The 14,737-nt window shown below is 36.6% G+C and overlaps 1 long non-coding RNA gene across 1 annotated transcript in view; it reads left to right on the top strand.

Moving 5' to 3' along the window:
* Positions 1 to 14,737, top strand: part of LOC131364865 (uncharacterized) — a 63,180-nt gene that overhangs the window by 38,587 nt on the left and 9,856 nt on the right. Inside the window, exon 2 of the long non-coding RNA XR_009206535.1 lies at positions 1,715 to 1,795. This is a non-coding gene — a long non-coding RNA (uncharacterized LOC131364865). The remainder of the gene's footprint in view (positions 1 to 1,714; positions 1,796 to 14,737) is intronic.

Here is a 14,737-nt window from a genome sequence, read left to right as displayed (position 1 = left end):
ACTGTATGGTTTTCTTTAAGAACACAGTGTCATTACTACAATTCAACTGAGAGAGAGAGAGAGAGAGAGAGAGAGAGAGAGAGAGAGAGAAAGAGAGAGAGAGAGAGAGAGATCTGACTCATGAATCATGGAGGAGGAAGTGGAATTGGTGAGACGGTTAGATTGAGGGTTTGAAGCTTCAGATTGTGGTGTCTGCTTGATTGAATGCTGGTTGAAATGTCAGAAAGTGAGCAAAAATGGCAAGTGCATTTGAAAAGGCAAAGAGAGAGAGAGAGAGAGAGAGAGAGAGAGCAACTGCTCCAATTCAGTGGATGTATTAAATTTTGAGCCCTAACTATTTAATGGATAAAAAAAAAGGTAGATAGACAAGGAGAAAATACCAAGGGTGTTTCTGACAAATGAATGGATGTGTTGAACAGTAAAGAGCTGCAGGAGAAGGCAGAGAGGTAAAAAGGGGGGGGGGGTCAAAGAGAATTGAAATTGAATTGAAAAAGATAAATGACGGACATAGGTGTAGAGCATAAAGTGAAAGACAAAAGAAGAGAGCTTCATAAATTGTGATGTGTATGGTGTATGTGTGTGTGTGTGTGTGTGTGTGTGCACCTGAGTGAATAACGTTTAGAATGTGCCTGAAATCTGCTAGAACTCTCAAGTGAAACACTGAAAACTGAGTTTATTAGATAAACCTGCCTTTATCTTCGCATGCTGGCCTTTAAATCACGTAACCCACCACACAAGACACTTTAATTGTCCACCATTTGTAGGTACAATTGCTGACCAGCCCTTTTCTACCCCATTCATCAACCGGAAGGGAGCATCATAGGAGCACCGCTGAAGCAATCTCTACCTGAAACACTTCACCCCTGAGCCACAGAGCTCCTGATGTGTTCCGTACACTTTTCTACTCACAAGATTCAGCATCTTGAAGGTTGCAGTCTGAAGAAAAGTCCAAACTAAGACAGATGCATTCAGAAACACCTCTTTCCTGATCCATTCTGGGTTTTAATCCACACGGAAAACATGTTTTTTTAATAGTTTCGCCAAAGTGGATAAATGTGTGGTTAAATTTTGACCTTTTCTTCTGTATGAGGTTCTGAGAACTACAGTACACACTTGACTGCTTAACAAGTGTGGCATTTGCAGGACGCCTGTGCACGATTAGCAAGTAAATATAACAATTTTCAGGTTGTTTTGGTGAAAAACATTTATGCTTTCTTAATGTAAAAGTATGATGTCAAAATATATAATGGGCAGAAAAACCAAATGCTGGTCATAACATTTTTTTCAGCCATTTTGTTTTCCATTTGAGGGGTTTTTGCAGAGCTTTTAGAATAATTTAAAAAATTTCTTTTTCACAGTGTATTGTGAATGAGGAAAAATATAGCCTTGGTATTACTATGATTACTATACTTACATATGATTTTAACATGACAGACCATACAGCACGTTCTTTTTTGTTTCTTTTTTTTTTGTATGTATGTGTATGTGTGTATCAGCCATTTTAATGTCATGTTTGTCTGCTTTGTAAAGTATCCAAGTAACACTGGGGCAAGAAAATGTGATTTCTCTTCTATTTAAATAAAAATTTCAATGTAAAGCTCATGGGTCAGACACCTCGTGCGCTTTCACAGAACTCTGTTTTCAATCATTTTCTATCACATTTGTGGACAGCTAATGTTTTGACTGAGTTTAATCTTGTTTAATATTCTTTCAGGTTTTACTTACTGTTGGTTGCTAACTGGAGAGCCTGGTAGAGGAAGCGAGTACATGGGATGAGGAAGAAGGCCATTAGAAGGTCAGACTCTTTCTATACCACTCCTCCACATAAATCTTTACTTCTACTGAATGACAGAAGTGGAGAAGAGAGAGAGATGTTGAAAGTAAATTCTATTGTTTGTGTGTGTGTGTGTGTGTGTGTGGTTTTGTTTTGTGATTCACTAGTACAAAGTAAAATGTCCCCTTTTTCCCTCACCATTGCTTGGCTTTCTTGCTCTGCTTCCTTTGAAAACTTTGGAACTTTTGTTGAGTGTCCAAGGTATTCCTTTTCTAACACACACACACACACACACACAATTCATTCCTACCCAACTGAGATTTCTGTGGACAAACAAGGAGGGATGACCGACCTTAATCATATTAAAAGAGGATCTGTCCTGATTCACTTAACTCACTGTAATGCTAGGTATAAACAAAAGGTGTGTCCCAAATTGCTAACTTATACACTGTTCTATGTCATTTTCATGAATCAACAAAAACAAAGGATACCTGGATGATGCACTTATTCAGCTAAAACAAATGAAATGTGAAATGTTGGACACTTTATGCACTCAAGCCTCAAAGCGGGCAGCCAGGTGCTGAACCAGGAGGAGAAAACATTTTCAAGATGGCCGAAAACACCCCGGGGACAAGATATCTTACAAATGTCTTTTAGATGAGTTCATAATGTGTGATTTATTGTGCAACATTCTTAAAACTCCCCTTATTGTGCATAAGCTAGAGGCGTCATTTGCCATAGAATAGGAAATAGCTTATACTTCCGGTTAGTAAAAAAAACATTAATGTTCCATTGCTCTGCGGCATCTTTGTATCGCAAAGAACTAAAAATACTTAGCTGGATTTCATCACCTTTGAAAATGAACCAGATTCAGTAATTAACAAGTGGACATCCTCAAGTGAATCTGAACAGCAGATAATTACATCAGTTATTTATATGATATAAATTTATATTTCTTGTATATTTTCACATTATGCTAACATTAAGTTAATAGAGCAATATTCAGTATACACAATATAAATAAGCAGCATTTTTAAACACTGCTCTGGCTGTGTCACATAAAATGGTAATCACTCCTCATCTTAACTTCTGGGAACGTGTCTCTGACTTGGTTGGTCAACAGACGAGAGTGTGAGCGAATTAGAAAATAAAAATGGAGCCTTTTTCTGACTTTGACAATTGGCTTCAGGTCTGTTCTCAATCGGTGATCTGAACCCTGTGCAGGTGGTCAGGCATTATAGGCGCATTTCTTTTCTCTGTAGAGCTTTTATACAGTCAACTGTCAGAAGCGAGCATGTCCTCATTCACTCAAACCCCTAACTCCCATCTCTGAGGTGAAAACTGAGCTCACCTTTACCTCTGTCATATAGTCTTTCTTTAAAAAAAATAAAAATAAAATCCCTTTAGCTCTCATGTACAGAAACGTAAAAGCAACACTTTAGCGCTGCATCTAAGTGCATATTTCAGTTAAGATTTCGGCCTCACTACAGTACTGGTCTATTAGCACGTATAACTTGATGTCTTTGGATATCATACATCACAACATTTCTTTAGATAGATTAGGGAATGTGTTGGGGTTAAGAGAACAAAACATTTTTTTTCTCTACAGTATATCATTGTATAAAACGTTAATAGCGCCTTCTTTTTTTATTTATACAAAAATGAATGTGGCGTTCCACATGGCTATATTTTGGGACCCGCTACTTTTTTTTCCTTTTATGCACTATATCTACGTGGAATAATTCTTAAACATGCTTTACATTCAGAAAGCTTTCATTGATATGTGGGAATAAATTTAATTGAAACTTCCTCTAACAGAGAAACTAGTTGTTACAAGTTACAACCAAAGTTAAGATTAACTTTTAACTGTTCTGTATGTTTCACCTCAAAGCTATTATTAGCCAAGAGATTGCCTGAGGCTTGAGCAACTTGTACTACTAAAGTGACTGGTGATTACAACTGAGAAAAGAAGCTATATTGCTAATGTGAATCTGAAGAAAATGAAAGTTAAGCAGCTACAATATATAAATAGCCGTAAAAGCAATAAATACATGGACTGCATATCATTCAGTATATATAGAAGAATATGTGTAGAAGAACAGTTCACAAATGTTTATTTATTTATTTATTTATTTATTTATTTATTTATTCATTCATTCATTCATTCATTCATTCATTCATTCATTCATTCATAGAAACTAGCAGAAGCATGGTTCACTAAGCCTAATTCTAGCGCAGTGTCTGTAAGAACAGATAAAAGATTCTTACAGTGAATGCTGAGCTGCTTATACAACCGACGGTGCTTTCCGTATTATTATCACCACCCTCTACACCCCGTCAGTAAAACAGTCAGCTTGGAAACAGATGACATATTTCAGCCTCTGTAAAATAAGAGCAGGATTGTGGAGTACTACACAACTATGATTTTCAGATGCTTGGGTTTTATGTTATTCTCTGGAGGGTCTCCATCAAGTTCTCGCCAAGTAGTGCGTCAGTGAGGAGACGTTAAGTCTGAAACATTAACCCTTCATTTTGGAATGAACCCAAACATTTATGACATTTTGCAGAAGCACTTATTCAGAGTGACTAACAGAAGTGTTCTGAAATCTTAAGTACCATCAGTCTAAAAAAAAAACACACCTGGCAGGAAATGCAGCAAGAAAATCACAGAAACAATTCAATTTTTCGATTTTAAGTGCTAAGTACTTCAGGAATAGATAAGTTTTGTATGAAGACTACCAGCGTCTCTACAACTACCAGTTCATTCCACCACCATGGTGTCAGAACAGAGAAGAGTTTTGATGAAGGTCTGCCTTGTGCCCTGAGAGATGGTGGAACCGGGTGCTGGTCTGATTTGGGTTTTTTTAGGCAAGCATCTGTCTTTTAGATCTGATGCATGCAGCTACAGGAAGACAGTGAAGAGAATGGAGTGGTGTTGGAGAGCTTTGGAAGGTTGAAACTGAAATTAAACGAAAATTAAAACAACAACAAAAAAAAAAACGTGAATGGAAAAGGAAAACAAACTCAACAAATCCCTAACAAAACGGATGAGTGGACATGTGAACTGGACATGTGATGCTATACCACAGCTAAAGCTAGCACTTCTTCCATTACATTTCTCTAAACCCATGAAGAGGTTAAAAAATATACAGATATAAAACTAAAAAAAAAAAAAAAAAAGATTTTCCATCGGCTAACTCCCCCTCACCTCGAGTTCCCTGTCGGTATATTAAAGCTTGTAATCCAAATACAGGAAACTGTTAAGAATCACACATTAGCTGAAGTGTGATAGTGCTGCTTTATCAGCAAAACCGATCCTCCTCTGTGAATGATCACCTCCATGAAGGCATTAAGTCTGTTTGTGAAGCGTTGTGATAAAAATCGTTTAATCTGTTCCGCGCATCTCTGCTTATTCTACAGAGTCCCTTTTTTAAGTAGCAGAGCTGTGAGTGCACCACTGAAGTGTCAAAAATCACAGCACCTCTTGAAGTAATCCACTGCAGTAATCCCACAGAAGTTATACAGTAGGAAAGTCCATTTACGCTATTATGAGAGAGAGAGAGAGAGAGAGAGAGAAAATTAAATACTCCAAATAACTCTTTACTCATTCTAATCTCACTTCAATTACTACTTACTATTATATTTATCTAATCTAATCTCAGTGGTGTTTCCAGGAAGCACTACAATTTCAAAGCTCAAGAGATTTGATCCTAAACTCAAGGTTACTGTCTCTGTGTGGATTTCTTCAGGTTCTTCAGTATCCTTCAACCATCCAAAGACATGCCTGTATGAGGACCGACTACTCTGAATTGCCTTGAAATAAAATGTGTGTGCATGGTGTCCTGTGATAGATGAACATCCAATCCAGGGTGTATTCCCTCTTCCTACCCAGTGTTCCCAGGATAAGCACCAGATCCATGACCCTAACCCAGAGGTTGATGCATGCACCCTGGAGAGTATATACTGCAGATGCACATACAGTAGAGACTCATTTACTTGCATACTGAGTACAGTATCTATTTCACCTTCTTCTACTTTCTTCTTTGTCTTCTTTTGTTTCGGCTGTTAAGCGGTACCTATTTTCACAGTTTATATTTATTTACAAATATTTTATACAGATGTTTACTTTTACAGATATTTTATACAGACTATTCCATTTATCATCATTACAACAAATGTATTTTATTTATTTATTATTATTTTATTTTATTTTGTATTTGCACTGATATTTTTTTAACTACTCTGCATGCCTTAAATTGCCCCCCCTGGGGATAAATAATTTATTTTTAATTGAATTGAGTTGAATTGAGAATGTACTGGAGTACTGAATTTTCTTTCTAAGCATTTAATCATGCTTCCTCACATGTATGGGAATCCTATAGCATCGCAAACTTCCCTACGGAAACTCCACAGAGGGTATATCATCATGTCTCCTCACATGTACCCGCACCTTAGAAAGCACCTAATCAGCACTTTTTTTTGAACTACTGTTCAAGGTCAGCCATTAGGGCACTTCCTTAAGATTTCTTCCATGTAATTGCACCTTAGAGGGCTCTTTTTTAAGCACATTTAATATGCAAATAATAATATGATCGGGTCAGCACTCATAAAAAAGTAACAAAAGTGTATGACCTTACTTATTGCTTTGAGATCATAATGCAAATAGTAAACTTTTTAAAAAGTAATTGCAAATAATTGGGTTATTTCAATGACCCTTCATCTTTGTCGTCATGGACGCCTTTTATTTCTATTTTCATATTTTTGTTACCATTTTGGTCTCGATGATGACATGAAGCAAAGCAGCCCAAATATAAAACTTGGTTGGATTTCCATGATTATTTTATTAAGAGTTTTGCTATTGCAATCATTAGTACAGCCAACTCTTTGTCCTTTTAAGAAAACAGAAAATGTGCAGTGAAGCACAGCAGCCATGGAAAGATCGATTCGATTTACTAAGCCGCTTTCATTCTGTTTCAATGAATCAGGTCTTCAATTTGACCGATTTGATTTTGTATGGAAAGCAGGGTCTGAATGCAAAAAAAAAGACATGCCTTAATAAACTACACACACATACATAGGCTAGAATGTGCAGATATTCTGCAAATCATGCTGTCAACATGAAGATAGTCATGATATATGCAGAAATGTAATTCTGTACTTCTTTAAGTGACTATCCATTTGGATGTTCTTTCCTCTTTAACACCTTTCCATTTAACCATTTGCTAAAGATATGATCGTTAACATCATGACCTTGAAGTGAAGCAATTACTGGACTGTTAGGATTATATATAAAGCAGTGTGACTATGAGTATGTGAGCTTCTCAGTAACACTTCTAGTGTGTGGAAGTGCTGCTAAGGGAAAAACAACCTCTGAGCTCTATCTTGATCTATGGCTACGAGGTCAACGGTTCAGCTCACTTCATGCTCTTTGGAAGAAATGAACGATTGTAAATGTTACAGGAACATCGCAGGTTCTAATATGGCTGACCTTCATCTAATATCTGCAGTTTGACCCTTATGAGGGAATATTTGTTTAGGTGGAATACACTTCGTAATCTACATACAGATAAGTCTGAGGGCTCTCAATGAGAGTGTGTCACCTTAAAGGTTCCGTAAGAAGAGTTTTACTGAACGGTGTGTATACACTATGAAAGCTATGGCAAGAAGAGATGCTTAATCATCCACGCTTCCTTTCTTCAAGTGTCCAGTTTCAACAAGCTTTCTGTATCTTGGCTGACTGAAGCAGAAACTCATGTGGTCTATCTATCTATCTATCTATCTATCTATCTATCTATCTATCTATCTATCTATCTATCTATCTATCTATCTATCTATCTATCTATCTATCTATCTATCTATCTATCTATCACACAGAAGAATAGATGCTTAATCACTCTTCTTTTAAATAACTGTCCAGTTTCAACAAGCTCTCTGTATTGTCTGACTGAAGCAGAACCTCATGTGGTCTTTGGCTTTTGTGGCTTATCTGCTTGAAATTTCAAAATTTTTCATTATGCTGTGTTTTGAGACGCTTTTCTGCTCACCCCTGGTATATAGAGTAGCTATTCGATTTATCGCACTGACCCTCCAGTCAGCTTCTCTGACCTCTCAGATTAGAACGCTGTTTTCTGTTTAAATTCCCAGTAAACCACCACTTTCTGAAACACCAACCCAATCTGATACTGTATGGGACCAACAAATTCCCCCCACTTCCATTTTGGTGTTTGATGTGAACATTACTTGAAGCTCTTGATCTGTATCTGCATAATTGTATGCATTGCAGTGCTGCCACATGATTGGCTGATTGGATAATTGCGAGTGTCATTTGCTCAGATTTAGCTCTGAAAAACACCATTTTGAGTGCAGACGTTCACTCCATCCAAGCAGCTGCACCATAATCCAATTCTACAAATTCAATCTGTTTATGTGATCTGCAAACAGGTGTGTAACTGCTTGCAAGGAGGAAAAACATGACTGCTCTTTTCTTCAGCCTCTTCTTTCGAATTCTTTTCTATTTCCTGCTTATTTAGAGGGATAGAATGGGTACAGGGAAAGAGCTGAACTCTCATTGTGGCTGAATCTTAAGTTTAGGGCAGCTTTAAATTATTCTCCTCGTAATTCTTTCCCCTGAGGGATGTGAATCTTGCAGATGTGTAGTTCTTAGAAGATCTTAATTGACAAGTTTCTTTTTCCTTGAGGTTTTATGGTTGTTTCAATGCAGGAAGAAGAAAATATTTTTATTCCTTTCATTTTATTTTTCCTTTTTTCCCCCCCCTTCTCAAGTGCCTCCCAACACATTCTGCCTAGATGTGGGGCACGTGATTTTGCTAAAGATTGAGATTTCAGCTCTTAAATCCCATTCCTCTGGGAATTTACTTCCTGCTGAGGCTGGAAATTGATTTTTTTTTATTTTTTTTTATTTTTTTCTATATGTGTATGTGTGTGTGTGTGTGTGTGTGTTACCCGAATTGGTGATGTACCTCTTGTTTGTTTTTAAGGATGTGTGTCTGTAAACATTTCCCCATGCTGTATAGAGTGATGCACCTGTATCAGATAATGAAAAGTCGATCATAGAAACGAAAACACAAACAAACACAGGACCATCATGCCTCTTCCCTAACCAATTATCTACTGTTTTTTTTTCTACCTCTGAATCAGAATGGGAGTGTTAGAGAAAGAGAAAGAGTGAGAACTAATACATATCTAGAACATCTCAGTGCTGTTCATGAGACAGACAAATACCAATCTGAATATACAATGACGTGCAATATCTCAGCCACATGTAGTGTTATTCTGAGTCCAGCATTCACTCTCAGACCAAACTGCCATCCCTCACTGCATGCATAGCAATTCTTTATACTCATTTCTTTATAAAGAGCTGCAAGTATTCATTGTGACACTTCAGTCGCATAGCCAGAATGTCTTGAATTAATAAATCTTGACTCTGAATCATATAACCAATAAGTCTTTGAATTGAAATCATATAGTCAGTGAATCTTGACACTGAATCGCATAGCCAGGATGTCTTGAATCCATGAATCTTGACTCCGAATCATATAACCAGTGAGCCTCTGAATTGAAATCATATTATCAATGAGTTGTGACCTGAATCATATAGCTAGGGAGTCTCTGAATTAAAATCATATAGTCAATAAAGCTTGACTGTGAATGATAGAGCCAATGAGTCTCTGAATTGAAGTCATAAAGTTATTTATTTATGAGTCTGAATCATATAGCCAGGTACATGTATCATACAGTGAGTATATATGATTGACTTGAAATCATATAGTCTATGAATCTGGACACTGGATCATAGAGCCAGGGTGCCTTGAATCAATGAATCTTGACTCTGAATCATATAAACAATCATTCTGTGAATTGAAATCATATTGGCAATGAGTTCTGTCTCTGAATCATATAGCTAGGGATTCTCTGAATTAAAATCATATAGTCAATAAAACTTGACTGTGAATAAAAGAGCCAGTGAGTCTCTAAATCGAAGTCATATAGTCATTTATTTGTGATTCTGAATCACATAGCTAGGTAGGCTTTCAGTTTAAATAATTTAGCCAATGAATCATGGCTCTGAATTATGCAGTAAGTGAATCTTTGACTTGAAATCATATAGTCAATGAATCTTGAAACTGAATCACATAGCCAGGGTGTCTTGAATCAATGAATCTTGAATATCTGAATCATATAACCAGTCAGTCTCTGAATTGAAATCATATTGTCAATGAGGTGTGACCTGAATCATATAGCTAGGGAGTCTGAATTTATATCATATAGTACACAAACCTCTGAGTCTTAACTGTAGTATGAATGATTCTCGAATCTGAATCAGAGAACCAATGAATCCCTGAATCACAGTCAGCAATTGTGAATTTAAATAATATAGTCGATGACCCTCAAATCGTCTTGGAATCTCATTCATATGCAACCAGTGAATCTAAAGGACACTCTAAGGTGTCTCTGAATCTAAACTTGGATTCCATAAGCCTCAGAATCTAAAATCACCAATTAAAATCATAAGGGCAGTGCATCTTCAGAGGTCTCGGAATCTAAATGAACCAATGAGACTCTAAATCCAATCTTCTACCTGCTGTAACACCATGCGACCTTAACACACAATTAATAATATTGATTATATTTACACATTAACTTTACACATATGAATAGAATTTTATATAGTCTGCACTGAACATTTGCAAGCATGTGCTGTACTTGCTGTACCTGTGATGATGTTCATCCATTCCAGCCAAAGAGAATAATGATGCCAAGACCGTTAACATGCAGAGAGTCCTGATGTCTGCTGATGCAACAGGCATGTTATGGGGCCAAAGACCAAGAGATATCACTTTGTTAAAATATCATCAACTTTAGCCACAAGCTCCAGCATGTAGCATGTCCTGACCTGCTGCCTCGTCTCTCATGATTCTTATGGCATTTGAGGCATTATGCACAGGAAACTGACAGAAAGTGACCTTTTTCTTACAGTGACCTGAACTTTTAAAAGCCTTTTAAAAGGGCTTTTCTGTTGCATTTGGCTTCATTAGGCAAAATTGGCCTTTTGAGTGATTGTCGGGTTGCAAGGCATCACTGCATGAGCTGTATTGCTGTTCATAGGGCTTAATACAAATGGCAAGAGAATGAAGGCAAGAGAATGAGAAAGAGAGAAGACAGAGAGAATGAGCTCGGCCACTGTGCCCTCAACTGGGACAACATGTAGGGCTGGAGGCTATTAGATTTCTTTTTGGATTTTTCTACACAACACCGAATACCTCAGAGACATTTTTGCAAAGAATTATTGCACTAATGGCACACAACTGCACACATCTGTGCTTTATTCACAACAGTCATGCTGTTCTGCCACCATATTCATATATAATATCCTTTTTTCCTTCGCTTTTTTCCTTTCTATTTCAATCGGAACTAATTTAATTCTATTTTTATCCGTCTTTTTATGACACAGAAAGTCAGAAATCATTTCACTACATGTTGGTCTGTGTATGGTTGTGTATGAATCATGAATTGAATTCAAAACGAGTCTATTCTTTCCCAGAGAGGTGACAGTACTTGAGCTTTCATTACAGTATATTATATTATATCCACGTGTTTCTGTTTATTTTCACTGCGTCCTGTTTTTTTTTATGTCCTAATAATTTTGTTTTTGCTCTCTAGAGAATTTTAAGCAGGCTTGTAATGGACTTTCAGCATAAAAAGAAATCTTTTAAGCAGGAAACTAATGAACCAAACTGCAGGCACAAGCCATAAAATTAGTTCATAACTAATGCTGACTGGTTCCGTTTTAGACACGGTTTGAGAGGGCGAAATGGAGAGAATCCAGGAGAGAGTACAGAGAAAGTGCGTAGAAAGTGAATAGGGAGGGAGCGAGAGCGAGGGAGGGATGACGGATGATATGAATGATTAATTGTGTTTACTCTCTGTGAGGGACCAGATTAGCTGTTCACTCTGATAATGGCCTCATTACTTCGTACACACACACACTTGCTTATTCTCGGATGAGTACACCCAGAGCTACATACTATCCTTATGCAAGCCCGAAAGACTGTAGAATACATAATAAAGTAACATTATGCTGACAGTCTGAGCTCAGGTGCGATGTTTGTCAATGCTAGCCATTTTGCGCTCACCCCAGAATAATGTAGGTGAACCTGGAGGAATGGACTTTGAAAAATAGAGAGCCAGGATGCACTACGGATTTTAAATAATTACAAAATAATATGCGCATACAAAAAAAAACAAACTCTAGCAAAAAAACAACAACAACAACAAAAAAAACAAAAACGTGGTAGATTTTACTTCAATATTATTGAATATTTACATTTTCACTTTATTTAAAATCAGCATTGGGTGCTTTTCATTCAGATCTCTTCCATCTCTATTTTTATTTATTTATTTATTTATTTATTTATTTTCTTTTGTAACATATGGGTTCACAGCATATTGTGTTTTTTCATCAGCACAAAAATAGTGATTTAAGGGCAACAGAGCAATAACTATTAGTTAGCAATTTTTAACTTTTTAACACAAATTTCATAAACAATCATTTCCAAAAGTATTGGAACGTCAAGGGCAATTCTTTTGCTTTAGCTATACCTTGAAGACATTTGTCTTCGTTGAAAAACAATGAAATGATAGATCATATTTCAGCTTTCATTTTCTGACATTTACATCTACAGCTACAAAGATGTCTTAAACATCTTAGGACATGGCCGCCTTGGTGGCAGACCGCCCAATTCCTAGCTGAGGAAAAGTAATGGAACAGACTGTCTTAAATAATACTGAACACAGAATGTCTAAATAATACTTAAGCTTTGTTTGCAGTAAGATTTATGGCAGACATTTGGCAGACACTCTTAACCAGAGCTACTTACATTTATCTCCTTTATACAAATGAGCAGTTGAGGGTTAAGGGTCTTCCACAAGGGGTCCAGCAGTGGCAGCTTGGTGGACCTTGGATTTCAACTCATAACCTTCTGATAAACAATCCAACATCTTAACCATAGATCTACCACACACTCGATAACTGCATCCAGCCAATGAGCAACCAAAATTGTACTGCTTTACCAGACATTTACTGCAGCTTCTGTCACTGGTTGTTTGTCTTGAGGGTTTTTTTCCCCTTTAGTCTACACTTCAGGTGAAATGCTGCAAAATTGGATTAAGATTTGTCTTCTCCGGGCCAGTCTAAAACCCTCCAGAAACTGCTGAGACTAAACCAAGTAAATACTTGTGAAGGCACTGAGCTATCGCACTGCGCTGAGCTGAATTGACAAATAACATGATTGACAGTCAAGCAGAGCCGAGGCTGTGTCCTGATCGCTTGGATGCTGGTAGGGCAGATCAAGTGTCCTATCTGTCATTTTAGAGCCTGAGGCATAAACACAGGTCGGATCAGACAGCATGAGAAAAGAGAGACCTAAAGTCCTTCTCTTGTTCTTGTCCACATGCAGTGAACTTATTTTTTTGTATCTCTACAGATTTGTTGATCTGTTGGTACTAATCCTTCAAGCATTAATCATCTCATCTTTGGATTTACTGTGATTTTTAATTTCATTTTAATGAATGTAATGTGTGATTTTTTATTTATTTGTTTTGAGTAACTCTTCAGGCAGCTGGGGAAAAAAACAAGTATCATGGTAAATATGCCTTCTGAATATTTTATGAATGAATCCATATTTTTAAAGTTTTTAAAAAAGAAATAGTAAAGAAAAGTGGTTTATAAGTATTATTTAACAGTCTCTGTCCTGGACTGTACATTAAACTTGCACATAAATGGTTTTTGCACATCACCTCCCTAGGTCTGTACTTTTAAACACTTGTTTTTTGCACAATACTTATATTGTATTCCTCTAATTCTCTATATTTATTCCTTAAATCTCTGTATTTAGTATTTTTTGCTATATTTTGTTAAATTATGTAATATTTTGCTATTTGTTATATTTTTTGTTATATTTTTGTACCCTTAAATTCGGGTATTTTAGTATTTTTTGTTATATTCCTTCTTATTTTATCTATTACCTGTGCTTGTGGATACTGCTGGAAGCTGTAAATCTCCCTTTGGGATGAATAAAGTATCTATCTATCTATCTATCTATCTATCTATCTATCTATCTATCTATCTATCTATCTATCTATCTATCTATCTATCTATCTATCTATCTATCTATCTATCTATCTATCTATCTATCTATCTATCTATCTATCTATCTATCTATCTATCTATCTATCTATCTATCTATGTGTGTTACTGTTATTGACCTGAACAGAGCCTTGAAGAAAGCACCAGCTGTGGTCTGCTAAATGTGAGGTGACTGTTTTATTCTGTATGATCTGTGCTGTTTATGATTCCAGATAATGTCTCTGCATAAGTATATGTGTGAGCTTGTGTTTGTGAGCACTTATATGTGTGTGTTCTTCTAAGATGGACTGGCGTGCCATCTAGGGTGTGTTTCCATTCTGTGTTCCTGGCCCGTGTATCCAGGCTCAAAATCTACCTCAATCTACATGACCAGGAAAAAAAAAGGCTACAAATAGTAACAGACGTACCCCTCATAAAACGGCTAGTATTTTTAACATTTAATATATGATAGTGTTTAATAATTGAGGTTTGTGTTACTGTTTGGATTAGAGTTGGAGCTAGAATTAGATTTCTAGATTAGTGCTGCTGCTGTGCTACGTTTGAGAAAATACAGTCTTTTCAACGTAAGACAGATAAGGCGGGTGTTTGAGTCGGACTAGAATTTGACCACATTAATTCCTTCTGAGAAAAAAAACATCATATGACTAAAAGCTTTTAATGTTGTGGTGGAATTATGCCTGTGTTTGTGTGTTTGTGTGTGTGTGTGTGTGTGTGTGTGTGTGAGAGAGAGAGAGAGAGAGAGAGAGAGAGTCAGCCTTGCACTGGATAGGAATTATCAAATATGGCATGTCTATAAG

The sequence above is a fragment of the Hemibagrus wyckioides genome, linkage group LG14 (assembly GCF_019097595.1).
Source record: "Hemibagrus wyckioides isolate EC202008001 linkage group LG14, SWU_Hwy_1.0, whole genome shotgun sequence".
Lineage (NCBI taxonomy): Eukaryota > Metazoa > Chordata > Actinopteri > Siluriformes > Bagridae > Hemibagrus > Hemibagrus wyckioides.
The sequence above is the reverse complement of the archived record's forward strand: the minus strand, read 5'-3'. Positions and strand labels throughout refer to the sequence as shown.